This window comes from Microcaecilia unicolor, chromosome 5 (genome assembly GCF_901765095.1).
Source record: "Microcaecilia unicolor chromosome 5, aMicUni1.1, whole genome shotgun sequence".
In the NCBI taxonomy this organism is placed as follows: Eukaryota; Metazoa; Chordata; class Amphibia; order Gymnophiona; family Siphonopidae; genus Microcaecilia; species Microcaecilia unicolor.
In genome coordinates, this window is record NC_044035.1 from 253,913,855 (window position 1) to 253,929,319 (window position 15,465).

Genomic DNA, 15,465 nt, shown 5'->3' on the forward strand with positions numbered 1-15,465 from the left:
TCTCGTTCCATTTCCTCACTACAACTGCTTCTGAAATATTGATCTTTCCATTTTAGCTCTTTCCTTTCTGTATTTTGTTCTTTTCTGCCTCTGTCCACTCAAATTTAACCCTCTTTCTAAACTTTTTCCTCCTTTTTACTTTTCAGATAGCTATCAAATTTTCATCTCCTTTCACCCACTAGCTCACCCATATCCAAACTCATTCCTTCCCAGCCTTCCATTCCCTTCCATCTTTAATCTACACACCATTACCATATTTCTACCACCTGTAATCACTATCCTCTCATTCATTTCATTTACCATCTCCCCTCTCTCTTTATCCTCTCTTCACTCTCATAGCCTGACATCTCCCTTTTACCCCCTCCCTCCATTGTCCTGCATTTCTCTCTCTTACCCATTGTCCAGCATATCTCCCTTCTGCCCCTGGATCCAATATCTCTCTCTTCCCCCTCTCTTGTGCAGCATCTCTCCTTCCCTTTGCTCCACCTCTATGTCCAACATCTCTCCCATATTGTCCACTATCTCTTTCTTTCTCTCTCTCACTCCATGCCTTGAGCCCCTGGTCTAACATCTTTTTCTCTCCCCTCCAACCATGTTCAATATTTCCCTCTCTCATCTCTCACTCCCTTCCCTCCACTGTCATGTCCAACACTTTTTTCCTCTATCGTCCTTTGCCACTCCTCTGCAGCCTTTCCCTTCCTCTCCCCACCATAGCCATATCAAACAATTCTCCCTCTCTTTTCCTCCTGCATCTCTCCCTCCCCCATGTCAAACAATTATTTCTCCACCCCACCGTCTCACTCACTCACTCACTCCACCCCACCCCCTCTCACGGGGCAGGCCCAGGGCAAGGACACTGATGCCCAACCACTAGTTTTTCCTCCTGGCCACTGCTGTAGTGTGGCGGCCTTGAGGAATTGCTGTAAGGCAGCTTTCATGCCCTTCCCTGCCTCTCTCTCCACCCCTGCATCCCACCGCTCCTGCAACGAAAATGCTTGTCCTTCCTGCTGGCGCTGCCTCGGCCCCTGCACGCTACCCTGCCTCTGTCCCTGCCTGCATTCTTTTCTTTGATCGTCGCGTCGCCGGCAGCACTGCCACTCAGGCAGCTCCGCTCCCCTCTGCCGCGTCCATCTGGCCCTACATAAACAGGAAGTGCGTCAGAAAGAGCCAGATGGATGCGGCAGAGGGGAGCGGAGCTGCCTGAGTGAATGGCAGCGCTGCTTGCGACGCGACGATCGAAGAAAAGAATGCAGGCAGGGACAGAGGCAGGGTAGCGTGCAGGGGCCGAGGCAGCGCCGGCGGGGAGGACAAGCATTTTCGTTGCAGCGCGCAATATGCGAGGGATGTTGGGTGGGCCTGGAGGGAAAGTGGGTGGGCCTGGGCCCGTCCAGGCCACCCATGGCGACGCCCCTGTTATGAGACCTCCAGGGTCAGGGAAATAGTATACCTGAATGAACTCATCTTGAGATACTACTGAAAATGTGAACAAAATTCAAATATATTGTGTTCATGTGATTATCACTTCTCTTTTCTGTGCCAAGATGTTTTTATTGTAAGTGATGATAAAAATTTTCATAAATATTAAATATTAATACATTATTCTCTCTGCTTTGTTGTGTGTTGCATGCAGTGCATAAGATATGAAAGGTATAAATCAGGCAGAGGAAAAAAATCTTTGTTTCAGGAGAAAGAATACATTTGAACAAGATGTTATGATATGAAAATCACCTGCGGGCAATTACAAGACATGCAAATGCAGATCATGGAGTTACTATTTGTCCTAGAGTTGGGCCTGTTTCTGCAGCTATTGTCACCATTATTTTTATTTATATATATTCTAGCCGTTAAGCCCGTAACAACGGGCTAGTTTTTTGTTTTCCTATGGCCCCCCTCCGGGTCCACCAACCCTGCTCTCTCCCCTGCCCTCCCCCCAGCGTGTTTCCCTCAGTTCCGCCCCCTCCTTCCCTCCCTGCTCCCTCCTTCGATTTCCACGCCCATGTCCAAGTCCTCCTCCCTATTGGGCTGTACTGCTGGTGGAGGCGGGGCTTGGACTTCTACACTCTTAGTGTTCTGAGTGACTCTACTGCGCATTTGCAGGTGAGTCGGTCACTTGCCGTTTATAAGTTTGATACTAGTAAAAAAGGCCCGTTTCTGAAAGAAATAAAACGGGCGCTAGCAAGGTTGTCCTCTAATGGCAATTATGTTTTTAAGAGAACTGTTAGGAGAAAGTATGTGTGAGAGAGAGTGCGTATGTGTGAGAGAGTGAATGAGTATATGTGAGAGAGTGAGTATGTGTGAGAGAGAAAGAGTGTGTGTCAGAGAGAAAGAGAGAGAGAGTGTGTGATTGAGAGACAGTATTTGATTGAGAGACAGAATGTGTGTGTCTGTCTGTGTGAGTGAGTGAGTGAGTGAGTGAGAGAGTGTAGTGTGTGTCCCATATGCATCAATTATGCTCTCTCCCCTGCATTCATCCATATGAAACGTCCTCTGTGCCTTGCCCCCTCCATCCATCCATGTGCAGCATCTCTCCCCTGCCCCCTACATCCATCGTGGTGCAGCAATTCTCCTCTGTCCCTTGCCCCCCCTACATTTGCATCACACCTCCCCCCTCCACCTCCCTCTGAGTTCCAGGCCCCCTCCCTCCCATTTCCAGTCCCTCCCAGTTCCAGACCCCCCTCCCCCCTCCCTCCGAGTTCCAGGGTCGTCCCCTCCATCCCTCCCAGTTCCAGGGTCATCCCCTCCCTCCCAGGGTCCCCCCTCCCTCCCAGTTCCAGGGTCATCATCGTCCCTTCCTCCCTCCCTCCCTTCCAGTTCCAGGCCCCCTCCCTCCGATTTTTAAAACTCATCTTGACTTACCATGTCAGGGTTACGGCGGCCGGCAGCAGCGGTAAACAGCGTGCAGACTCGGCCCTTCTCTCTCAGCAAATGAGGGCGGGACCAGATCTGAGAGAGAGAAAAGGGCCGAGCCTGCACGCTGTTTACCGCTGCTGCCGGCCGCCATAACCCTGACATGGTAAGTCAAGATGAGTTTTAAAAATCGGAGGGAGGGGGCTTGGAACTGGAAGGGAGGGAGGGAGGAAGGAAGGAAGGGAGGGACGACGACCCTGGAACTGGGAGGGAGGGAGGAAGGAAGGAAGGGAGGGACGACGACCCTGGAACTGGGAGGGAGGGAGGGAGAACGTTGGAGAAGAGTGACGTCAGGAGATGGTTACGAATGCAGGCAGACACATAGGAATGTTGCACGAGCAAATTATTATATTAGATTTTGTAGAGACCAAAGACAGCAAACATTAAAGTACACTAAATACTTATGTCTGTTTATGCTTATTCTTATTCTGAGTATTGCCGGGGTTATCTTGCGCAGCAAAGACCATCAAAGTGCTGGAAACTAAAAAGGATCAGTCCCTATTTCTCATCAGAAACATTTAGTTGGTACAATCATTAACACCCCAGTTCGATTATTGTGATGCCATATATGCTGGCTGTAAGGAATACCTGTTGAAAAAACTGCAGCCAGGTTCATATATAAAATCTCTCGTTTTGAAAGTGCCTCCCCTTTATTAATCAAATTACACTAGCTTCCCAACAAAGCGAGAATCACCTTCAAATTATGTACCTTTATCTTTCAAATCCTAAATGGCACAGATCCAGACTATATGGTACCATTAATCAACTTACCTCAAAGACACACTAAATATGAGGCAAGAAACTATCTCGGACTACACCTCCCAAATTACAAAAAAGTGATCTACAAAACTGTCCACTCTGCAGACTTCACTTACCTAGGAACCAAATGGTGGAACTCCTTCCCACCCAAAATAAGTAGAGGAGTGTGGTAGCCATGTAAGTCCACTCTTAAGGTTATCAATAGAAATCAAACAAAATAAAACATGGAAAAGAAAATAAGATGATACCTTTTTTATTGGACATAACTTAATACATTTCTTGATTAGCTTTCGAAGGTTGCCCTTCTTCGTCAGATCGGAAATAAGCAAATGTGCTAGCTGACAGTGTATATAAGTGAAAACATTCAAGCATTACTATGATAGTCTGACAGGGTGGGAGGATGGGGGTGGGTCAGAGGTATGCATGGGGATATCAAAGCATATCATTGATATTCTAACAGGATGGGTGTGGGTAGGTGAGGGGAGGGTGATCAACAGAGACAAACAGTTTTATGGTTTACAATGGGCTAGGAACCCCAGGTCCTTGTTAAGTCCTTTCTGTTGGGTGTTAAAATATTCAATCATTCTGACTTCAAAGGTCTTACGTTCTTGTATGGTTTTAAAGTTACCTTTCAGTATTCTCACTGTGAATATCACTGATACAGTGTCCTGGTTCTGTGAAGTGCTGTCCCACCGGGGTGGGGGCCCTACTGGCTGTATTGTTCATGTGATGTCTATGTAAATTGAATCTTGTCTTAAGCATCTGGCCTGTTTCTCCAATATAGCATCCTTCGTTACATTTTTTACACTGAATGATATATACCACATTGGAAGATGAGCAAGTGAAAGATCCCTTTATGTTGAATATCTTTCCTTTGTGGATGACTTTGGGGTCCTGTGAAATATTTTGGCATAGTTTGCAACTGGATAAATTACAGGGAAGTGTGCCCTTCTGTTCCTTATTTCCGATCTGACGAAGAAGGGCAACCTTCGAAAGCTAATCAAGAAATGTATTAAGTTATGTCCAATAAAAAAGGTATCATCTTATTTTCTTTTCCATGTTTTATTTTGTTTGATTTCTATTGATCACCCAAAATAAGAAATATACAGGAATAAACTAGATTCCGCAAAATCCTCAAACCGTTCCTATTCAAACAAACCCTCACAAAGAACGACCATATCTCATAAGTACATAAGTATTGCCATACTGGGAAAGACCAAAGGTCCATCAAGCCCAGCATCCTGTTTCCAACAGTGGCCAATCCAGTTCACAAATACCTGGCAAGACACCCAAAAAAGTACAAAACATTCTATACTGCTTATCCCAGAAACAGCGGATTTTCCTCAAGTCCATTTAATAACGGTCTATGGACTTTTCCTTTAGGAAGCCGGCCAAACCTTTTTTAAACTCAGCTAAGCTAACCGCCTTTACCACATTCTCTGGCAATGAATTACAGAGTTTAATTACACGTTAAGTGAAGAAAACTTTTCTCTGATTCATTTTAAATTTACTACATTGTAGCTTCATCGCATGCCCCCTAGTCCTGAATTGGTTATTACTATATTTACCATTAACTTTCTCTTTTACTAAGCAGTGGTAAGCCCCAGCACGCGTTATTTACGGCACTAGGGAAAATATGTCCCTATTTTTTATACCGCAGCAGTTACCAAGCAGTAATCTGGCAGCGCTACACACTGCCTGATTACTGCCAGGTTAGCGTGGGAACCCTTACCACCACTTCAATGGGTGGTGGTAAGTGCTCCCCCCTATATGGCCATGTGGTAACTGCAGTCTTACCACATGGTCATGTCTTTTGTCAGCCTTTTTACCCACTGTGGTAACAATGGCCTCAGAGTATGGCAAAAATAGTCGTTGCCACTAGCGCAGGGCCCCTATTACCGCAGCTTAGTAAAAGGGCCCCTTAGATGCTAACACTTATACCAGCTCTATGGCTGGCAAAAATAGTATTCCATAAAGGAAAATAGATACTTACTTTCCTTTATAGAATATGATCCTACCACGTGCCCTTTGGGTGTCTAACTGTAGGCATCCTGTTAGAGAATGGCCCTTTACAATGGAGTTCAAGAGAAGGACTATAGGGTGATATATGAGAGAATTGACAATTAGAAGCAACAGAGTGAAGGCACTTGTTGGTAAGTATGAGCAGCTTGAATTGATTGACCATGTGGACATGAAGCCAGTGTAGTGACATGGTAAGAGGGGGGTGATGGCAGAGGATTAGTTGTACAGTAGATAAAGGTTCTGGTTGTGGACTCAAAGCCAGCCAGCCTTGCCTGCTCCTGACGCCAAATCAGTCCAAAAATATACTAAAAGTGATCCACTCTGCTACTCTTTGGGCAACTGGAGTTAGACATGTTGTTGCAGTGCTTTGAATATGTGTAGAGGGATAGAGAGGGAGCATTAGGGCTGCCCTCTAGAAGGTGTGCGGTCACACAGTGCACCAGAGGTAACACCACAGTTACTGTTTGTAAATGACTTGAAGTTCTACAGTACCAGTAATCCTCAATTAGCAGAACAATTCCATGTAATGAAAAGCTTCTCAGATGTCATCAAGATGACTTTTGTCCTTGACAAATGTGCTAAGGCAACCTTCTGATCCTGCTCCCATCCCATCCCCTAGGGTATTTGGGAGATGAAGAATTATTTTGCTGGAGTGAACTATTGTGGGAATAAAGGAAAAGTCTATTATTGAAAGCTAGAATAAACTGTCTGCACTGAAGAGCTAATGTTGCAAACTGTAATATGATACATGAATAAGTAACCAGGTAATGGTTGCATCCAGATTAGAGGGAACTGCAGGGGCAGGAACTGCAGGGGCAGGACTTGCAAATTGCCGACTTTCACCAATGGGAGGATGATATCTACCACTATTTACACACATAAATAATATCATTTAAAGCTGAAGGGTAAGAATTTACATATTGTAGGGAATTGACAGGAATCTAGTCATGGGAAAAGTGGACTCTCTACCCCAACCAGAAAGGGTACGATTCTGCATCAGTACCTGTCTTCAGAGCAAATTGGGGTTAATGGGAAAAATTGGTAAGAGAGATCTTGCACATTTAGGGGTCCCTTCACTAAGGTGCGCCGAAAAATGGCCTGCGCTGGTGTAGACGCATGTATTGCACACACAGAGGTCCATTTTTCAGTGAGCCTGCAAAAAAGGCCTTTTTATTTTTTGGCCGAAAATGGACATGTGGCAAAATAAAAATTGGCATGCATCCATTTTGGGCCTGAGACCTACTGCCACCCATTGACCTAGCAGTAAAGTCTCATGTGTTAACCGGGTGGTAATGCTCTATGCATGTACAATGCCAATTACTGTCCGGTTAGTGCCGCGTGCCGGAAATTTTCCAGCACGCCTAGTGAACGCACGTAAAATGAAATTACCACCCGGGCCTCGCAGTAGTCGGTTAGTAGTTCAAAATTGACGCGTGTAGGACGCGCATACGCACCTACACAACTTAGTAAAAGGGCCTCTTATTTTTTTTAAGAACCTCCACCTAGCTTTTGACATTTTGGCTGAGAAAGAGGGGTCCTTCCTAGATAAGGAAGCCAAACTGTAGTCATAGGGCATTGCTAGCTAGAATCCCAGAGAGTTAGAAATGTTAAGAGCTTAATTCATAAAGTTCTAGCGCTAATGAGCCTTGGATCTAGCAGGGACATAACCCATGACAATGGAAACCCTTCCCAAGAAGGAAGGCTAGAGCAGACAGCTCAGTACGAGGGAGAAGGCTTTGCAACTGTTGAGAGACAGATGACAGACAGCCTCAGGTGGAGATGCAGAGTCCTGCATCTAAGAGGTGCCCTGAACAATAACCCTCCTGGTAAGAGTGACCCCTCCTATTCGGAAGATGGTCCAGCAGTGACTTTTTGCATAGGGAGGGCAATTTTCAAAGCCATTTACAAAGGTAAATAGTGTGTTACATCTGTAAATGGACTTTCTGAATATTGCTCTCTCTCTCTCTAAAGCTAAAAGCACTTCTAGGTATATTCAGGAGCGGTGTTCCTGGGATGTGTTTTAGTACCTGTTCTCTGGATTCTCAGGGTTCATGAGCACCTTCAATATCAGCTCTACCTCCTGCATTGCCATCTTCAAGTCTTCACTTCCTCTCCTCTTAGTTCCCACAAGTCCAAGAAACATATGAGCAGACGCTGGAAGCAAATCTGATATTTGAGATGCTGAAGCTTCTACAGAGCTGGTATCTATATTAACGTGGATTGTTTTCCAAAGAAGAACTACCCAAACAAAACAAAGTAATCCAAAGTGAAGTTAGCATGCATATGCTCTTTGAAATTTGGAAAAAAGCACTTGCAGACTTTATCTCAATGGGGACCATTGTAAAATTGTCCCCTTAATGTATTCCCTTGTTCCTTTGTTGAGTATGTTTTTCTGGAGAGTTCTGGTCATGTGAAGGGCAGGTCTATAATTGGACACCCACAATAACATGCCACTACCATGCATAAGTGTACACTTCCTGCCAAAGTACTGGTATTCCGTACATTTACGTGCATCACTGGCAGCGAAACCACTAGCCCCTGATTCTATATAGGGCACCCAAATTTTGATGTTCAGTGCAGATATGCACAAATTAATTAGTTAACAAGCCACTAAATCAATTATTGATGTTAATTGGCACTCATTTGGACCTAGCTGCACATTAGCCTACACACTATTCTATAATGATGTGTGCCCAAAGTGTCGCGTGCAACCCAAAAGGAGGCATGGTAATGGGAGGAATAAAAGACAAGAAGCAGACCTTGCTCAAGAAAATTCGGTCTTTAGTAAGTCGTACTAAGGATCCCAGGGTTCAAAGTCAGATGCCCAACATGGCCGTGTTTTGCCAAGAGTACAGGCTTCATCAGGGGCATAAAAAACCCAGTTGGCACAAACAAATACTCCACCAATGTAGGTCAATATGTGTCTTCTTGGGTCTCTTTGGAACAGTTAAAACAGGAAGACCCACATTGACCTACATTGGTAGAATATTTAGGTTTGCACCAACTGGTATTAAAGATAGGCTGTCACGGCAAGTTTGCATGCACTGCATCTCATGCAAATCTTTCTCATGAATATTCATTGTGGATATTCTGAAAACCTGAGGTGCCTCCAGGACCAGATTTGGGAATCACTGGGACAGGCCCTTGAAGGAAGCACCCACTTAGAACAGTGTCTCCCAAGTCTGGTTTTGGAGTACCCCTTGCCAGTCAGGTTTTCAGGATATCCACAATGAATATGCATGAAATAGATTTGCATATAATGGAGGCAGTGTGTGCAAATCAAGTTCATGCATATTCATTGGATATCCTGAAAACCTGATTAGCATACAAGTACGCCAGGACTGGACTTGGGAAACACTGTCTTGAGTATTGCCCCCTTTTTATTTCTTATTGCAGTGGTCAATAACCGTGTCATTGGGACACACCAGGCTACTCTGGTTTTCAGGATATCCACAACAAGTAAGCGTGAGATAGATGTGCCTACAATGGAGGCAGTGCATGAAAATATATTTTGTGCATGTTCATTACAATGTTCCCACTAAGCTGGGAGTTCTCCAACCACATTGCTGCCACTGACGGGTTTTGCTTCAATATTGTGCTTTCAATTGCTAGGGACAAGCAGGTCTTCTGGAGTCCTGCAGAACTTGCCTGTCCCTTGCTATTGAAAATGTGATACTGAAAAAGCACCCCATTTGGCAGGAATGAAGACGGAGGACACCCACACAGTTAAAGGGAACGTCGGTTCATTGTGTATATCCTGAACAGCACATTGATTGGGTGGTTCCTGAGAAAATGGTTTGAGAACCATTGCCTGACAGTATTGCCAGATCACAACTCTTTGATATGGGGTTAGCCTTGCATCTGTATCTGACTGTGTTAACTGAAATTTGTTATGAATTTCTTGATTAAGTCACATCAGGGTCCTATCATGTCCTGTTGACTGCATAAACCACATCAAAGTTCAATAAAGAAGTGAACAGATACTCATAAGTGAAAAGTGCAAAATTTAGATTTTATATTATTAATTTCATTTTTACAACATTTTGGTAGGATCCTCAGTTTATCCATTCTAATAATCTATTTTATCAGATGAATTTTTCACTTTTTAGTGAAAAATTCCACCAGACTTTTGTGTGAATGATTTTGTAGATAATACCGAACACACTTTTTCCATATTTTTTTCCTATTTGAAATATATTGTATAGCTTTTCAGGCTTGTAGCTGTATTTTTGTAGTGTTTGGGAAAGGGAGTGGGAGGGAGGCCGGGAGATTCAGTTTAGAAGGCTGCCAGTCTGGCAACATTCAAGGATGACTGTCTCCAAAGTTTTATTGAGTGAGCTTTATCTGCTTTGTTCATGACCTTCCAGAGACAAGGGCAATGAACACCAACTGAAGGATGTAGGGCTACAAACTGATTACTGACAGCTCGGGGGTTCTGAATGGAATTATGACTCTTCCTTGATTCTAAGATCTGGGAGCCCACATGTACAGCACAATCAATCGCAAACTAACTAAAAATAATTATTTCTATAAAACAATCTGTGACAAGTTATAAAAAAATGTAAAGACTGAAATACAGATGGATCTCATAATGCACTGCAATGAAGTGGAATATTCACCTTGAAAACATCCTACTTTCTAGTTTCCCCACTTCTTTGAATATTTCAAGGATCCCAATAGGGCTCAGTCTAGAGAAATACATTTTAGGAAGTAAAAAGCAGTGACCAGTCACTCATTTAGGAACCACCACACTAAGCTTTTTTCCCTACAGACACTGACAAGTGGGGTAAACATGTAGAACATGGCTCACTGAATTCTTTCCAACCCGTGTGTGTGTGTGGCAATCTGTACTACCTGTGTATATGTATACCTCTGGTTGTCTATTTATCTTTTTTATTAGTGTGTGCATGGGCCCGTACGTCTGTGCATGTTTGCACGTATGGGTACCAGTACATGTGTATTTCTATGAGGTCTGTTTACTAAGCCGTGCGGTACTGCCGACTCAGCCCATTCAAAGTGAACGGGCTGTGTCGGCACTAGCGCACAGCCAACCGCATAAACAGCTTAGTAAACTCCAGCACGTGTGTGAATGCTTGCATGTGTATGTCTGTGAGTGCATGGGTGTGTTTGTATGCATCCTTTGTGTGTGTGCTTGTGAACAGGACAGGAGATTTGAATTTGAATTTATTATTTCTAATCCGCCTTTATCCAGGGCGGAGTACAAAATTACATACATAAAAACAAATTAACTAAAAACAGTCATATACAATCACAAAGAAGAGCATACAGCAACATGGAGTTCAAGCAATCTGCATCTATCCTTCAAGCAGAACTATCATAAGCTTTATAGAAACTTTTCTTAAATGTAGATGAGCAGGTTTCATGTTTAAGCTGGAATGGCAGGCTATTCCATTCAATGGGAGACGAGACAGGAGGGCTGTTTGAAAGGTGTAATTCCTTAAACACTATATTACAATTAATCAGTATTTTATATGCTGCAACTCTCAGTATTTTTCTTCCATAGAAATGCATTATAGCTTTTTTTGGAGGGGGGGGGGGGGCTTCATTCCCACACCACCACCACCTGCAGTCGTGAAAGGGGGTGTGGAGATTTGTGGGGTCATTGTGAAGGAGTACCTTTTGGAGGTGGGGCAGTTTGCAGGGTGCTGGGACAGTAGCAGAGGATAAGTACCTGTATATAATATGTACAACCACTGTGTAACCACAGAAAGGCAGTTTATAGGGGTGGTGAGACGGTTGCAGGGGTAGATTTTGGGGGTGGGGCAGTTGTTGTGGAGTAATATGGGGAGCTGCTTGGGGGGACTGGGAGAGTAGAGAACAGGGAAAAATAGTTCAAAAGGAGACATTCCCTAAATGTTGTGTTTCAATGTATGTAAGTCTTCCATGATTCATAAGCTGAAACTTCTCTCATAGAAATGCATTAGGATGTTTCTTGGAAGGGTTATTTTTCTGGACTTCCTTGTTTGATCTTGCTCATTTTCAAACTTTTAGGGCTCCTTTTAGAAAGCCATAGCAGTGATTCCTGTTGTGGCAAATTCAACAAAGACCATTCAATTCCTATGGGCTTCGTCAAATTTGCCGCACGGGACTCACTACCTTAGATTTGTAAAAGAAGCCCTTAGTGGCTTTTTACTAGATTTATTCACATGCCAAGTTTCATGTCATTACGTTATATTTTCCGAAAGTTATTTTGGCCCCAGACAAACCAACAGACGTTAGGAGTAGCTTAATGGTTAGTGCAGCAGCCTGAGAACCAGTGTAACTGAGATCAATCCCCACTGTGGCTCCTTGTGACTCTGGGCAAGTTACTTAACCCTTCATTGTCCCAGGACAAAATAAGTACCTGTATATTAAAAAAAAAAAAAAAAGGTAAACTGCTGGGATTTTAAGCACAGAAAGGCAGTATATCAAATCCCATCCGTTTTCCCCTTTCAAACTTCCATTGGGTTGGAAAGGAAAACAAAAAAACTTTATGCTTGTTGACAGCATGCTTTCTTCCAAAAATCAGTTGAAACCAGCATTTAAAAGTTTATATGTAACTGAAAATAGCTGTGTCATGAACGGTTCTGCTGTTGACCTTGGAGCAGGACCGAGACCATTAACCTTTCTTCACCTAGGTCTCCTCTGAATCAGTGATCTAAACGTACAAGTCTCTTTGATGCTGTGACAATACTCTTGAACTATTCAGTTCCCACTGAAGCAAGAAACTTCTCACCAAAACCAGGAGTGTGTGCACTCCTTTTTTTTTTTTAAGTTTGTTTTGGGGAAGTTTCTAGGTTTCTCATTTCATTTTTTGGTGTTGCTCATTTTATTTTGTTTCATTTGTTGTTTTAGCATGTGCATTGTTTTTAAGTAATATACACTCTAATAACTGGTAAAAGTATGCAGAATATGACTTAAAGAATTCTTTCTAAGCTTTCTTCACTGCATCTCTATGTAGCTGTTAAGCCTTCTGTGTGTGGTGTGTGTGTGTGTGTAAATATGTTGCCTTTCTGTGGTATACTAGTAAAAAAGGCCCGTTTCTGACACAAATGAAACGGGCAAGGTTTGCCTCGGAGTGTGTATGTTTGAGTGTATGTGAGAGTGACTGTGTATGAGAGAGAGAGTGAATGTGCGAGTGTGTGTGTGTGTGAGAGAGTGAATGCGCGAGTGTGTGTGTGTGTGAGAGAGAGAGTCTGGGTGTGAGTGTGTCTGTGAGAGAGAGTGTGTGTGTGTGAAAATGAGAGTGTGTGCAAGTGCATATGTGAGACACAGTGAGAGAGAGAGAGAGAGTGTTTCACACAGATACAGTGTGTGTGAGAGAGAGAGAGTGTGTGAGACACAGACTCTCTGTGAGACTGAGTGTATGAGACCAAGAGAGTGTGTGAGTGACTGTGTGACACATAGAGTGAATGTGATACAGTGTGAGACATAGTGTGAGAGACAGTGTGTGAGAGTGAGAGAGAGAAAGACATTGACTGTGAGAGAGAGAGAGAGAGAGAGAGAGAGAGAGAGAGAGAGAGAGAGAGAGAGCGAGAGAGAGTGTGTGTGACAGAGATACCTCACCCCCCTCTCTGGTGTCAGGCCCCCCCTCCCTCTCTCTCTGGTGTCTGAGCGTTACTGTGCAGGACGCTGAGCTCTGGCTGTGCTTCAAGGAACTGACCAATCCTATTTAATAGAATGCACCTCCAACATTCTGAAGCCGAGAAACCTCGTGTGGTTAGTCACTTCTGCTTGTGACGAACCCGGAAGTACGTGATGTCAATTCAGGAGATGGATACAGAGAGCAGGAATGCCTCAGCCATGCAGTCAGCTTCAGAATGTTGGAGGTGCGTTTTATTATATAGGATGTGTGTGTGTCTGTGTATCTATCTGTCTCTGCCCTGAAGGAGAAAGGGAAGGTTAGAATGGAGTGGGATTAAAAATTCCACTGGTTTGAAAATACTGGATTTACCTGGGTAGAAGGCCCTGTTTGAAAAGTAAAACAGGCGCTCTCAGGGTTTTGTTTAGGTCAGGGGGACAAAAACAGCATGTTTTTCAAATGTACATGTACGGATTCACCCCATCATCCACCAGCAGATAAAACAAGTGTAAAGTATGCACATGCTTTTCACACAAATGCTGGTAGCAAATTTTTAAAAGGAACTCTGTTTTTGTCTTTTGAACACTAGCTAAAAGGTGTGTGCCTTCAAAGAATGCAAGTACACTGCAATACTGTAGTATATTGAAAACAGTTCCTTTGAATCTAATGCATTTTCTGAGACACATTCAATACCTTGTGTTTGTTCAGAATTTGCTTGGTAGAGATAGTAAACACATCCCCAGGTATCCCAAACTCCTTCCACTTAAAAAATTCAGACAGCAGTGGTCATTTATTAAACGCTGACTGCTGCTGTCCAAATTAGACCCAGATATTAGTCTGTTATTGAGATGGACATGGGGGAAGCCACTGCTTGCCCTGGAATTGGTAGCATGGAATGTTGCTACTGATTGGGATTTAGAGTATTTCTACTCTTTGGGATTCTGGAATCTTGCTGTTATTTGGGTTTCTGGAATGTTGCCACTATTTGGGTTTCTGCCAGGTACTTGTGACCTAGATTGGCCACTGCTGGAAACAGGATACTGGGCTAGATGGACCACTGGTATGACCCAGTATGGCTAATCTTATGTTCTTATATTCAATGCTAGCCCATATCTGGGCACTGGCATTGAATATCTGGATAAGCGGCAATACCTGGAAGTATAGCCAATATTCAGTGCAGTGCCCACACAGCTAACCAGGCAAAGTTAGGACTGCTATTTAAGTGGTCCTGCTTACCCAGTTAGCTATGTGGGCACCAACACTGAATACTGCTGGTGCCCATATAACGTCTGGGACTGTCCCAAATCTACCCAGTCAGTGCCATGGCAGTTAGAAGAGATACTCAGTGGCACAGTATGGTTAAGTGCCACTGAATATCCCTTCCTAGTCTGTTCAGTGTGCTTTAACCAGAAAATAAGATAAGAACATAAGAGTAGCCATACAAGGTCCATCTAGCCCAAAATCCTGTTTCCAACAGTGGCCAATCCGGGTCACAAGTACCTGGCAGAAACCCAAATAGTAGTAACATTCCATGCTACCAATCCCAGGACATGCAATTGCTTCCCCATGTCTGTCTCAATAGCAGACTATGGACTTTTCCTCCAGGAACTGTCCAAATGTTTTTTTAAAACCAGTTACGCTAACTGCTGTTACTACAACCTCTGGCAAAGAGTTCCAGAGCATAACTATTTGTTGAGTGAAAAAATATTTCCTCCTATTTGTTTTAAAATTATTTCCATGCAATTTCCTTGTGTATCCCCTAGTCTTTGTACTTTTGGAACATGTAAAAAATCGATTTATTTCTATTCTTTTTACACCACTCAGGATTTTGTAGACCTCAGTCATATCTCCCCTCATCTGTCTCTTTTCCAAACTGAAGAGCCCTAACCTCTTTAGCCTTTCCTCATATGAGAGGAGTTCCATTCCCTTTATCATTTTGGTCGCTCTTCTTTGAACCTTTTCTAATTCCGCATATCTTTTTTTAGATACGGCGACCAGAACTAAACCTAATAGTCGAGGTGAAGTCGCAACATGGAGCAATATAGAGGGCATTACAGTATTTTCGGTGTTATTCACCATCCCTTTCCTAATAATTCCTAGCATCCTGTTTGCTTTCTTGGCTGCCGCCGCACACTGAACAAAAGATTTCAGCGTATTATTTATAGTGACACCTAGAACTTTTTCTTGGTTGCTGA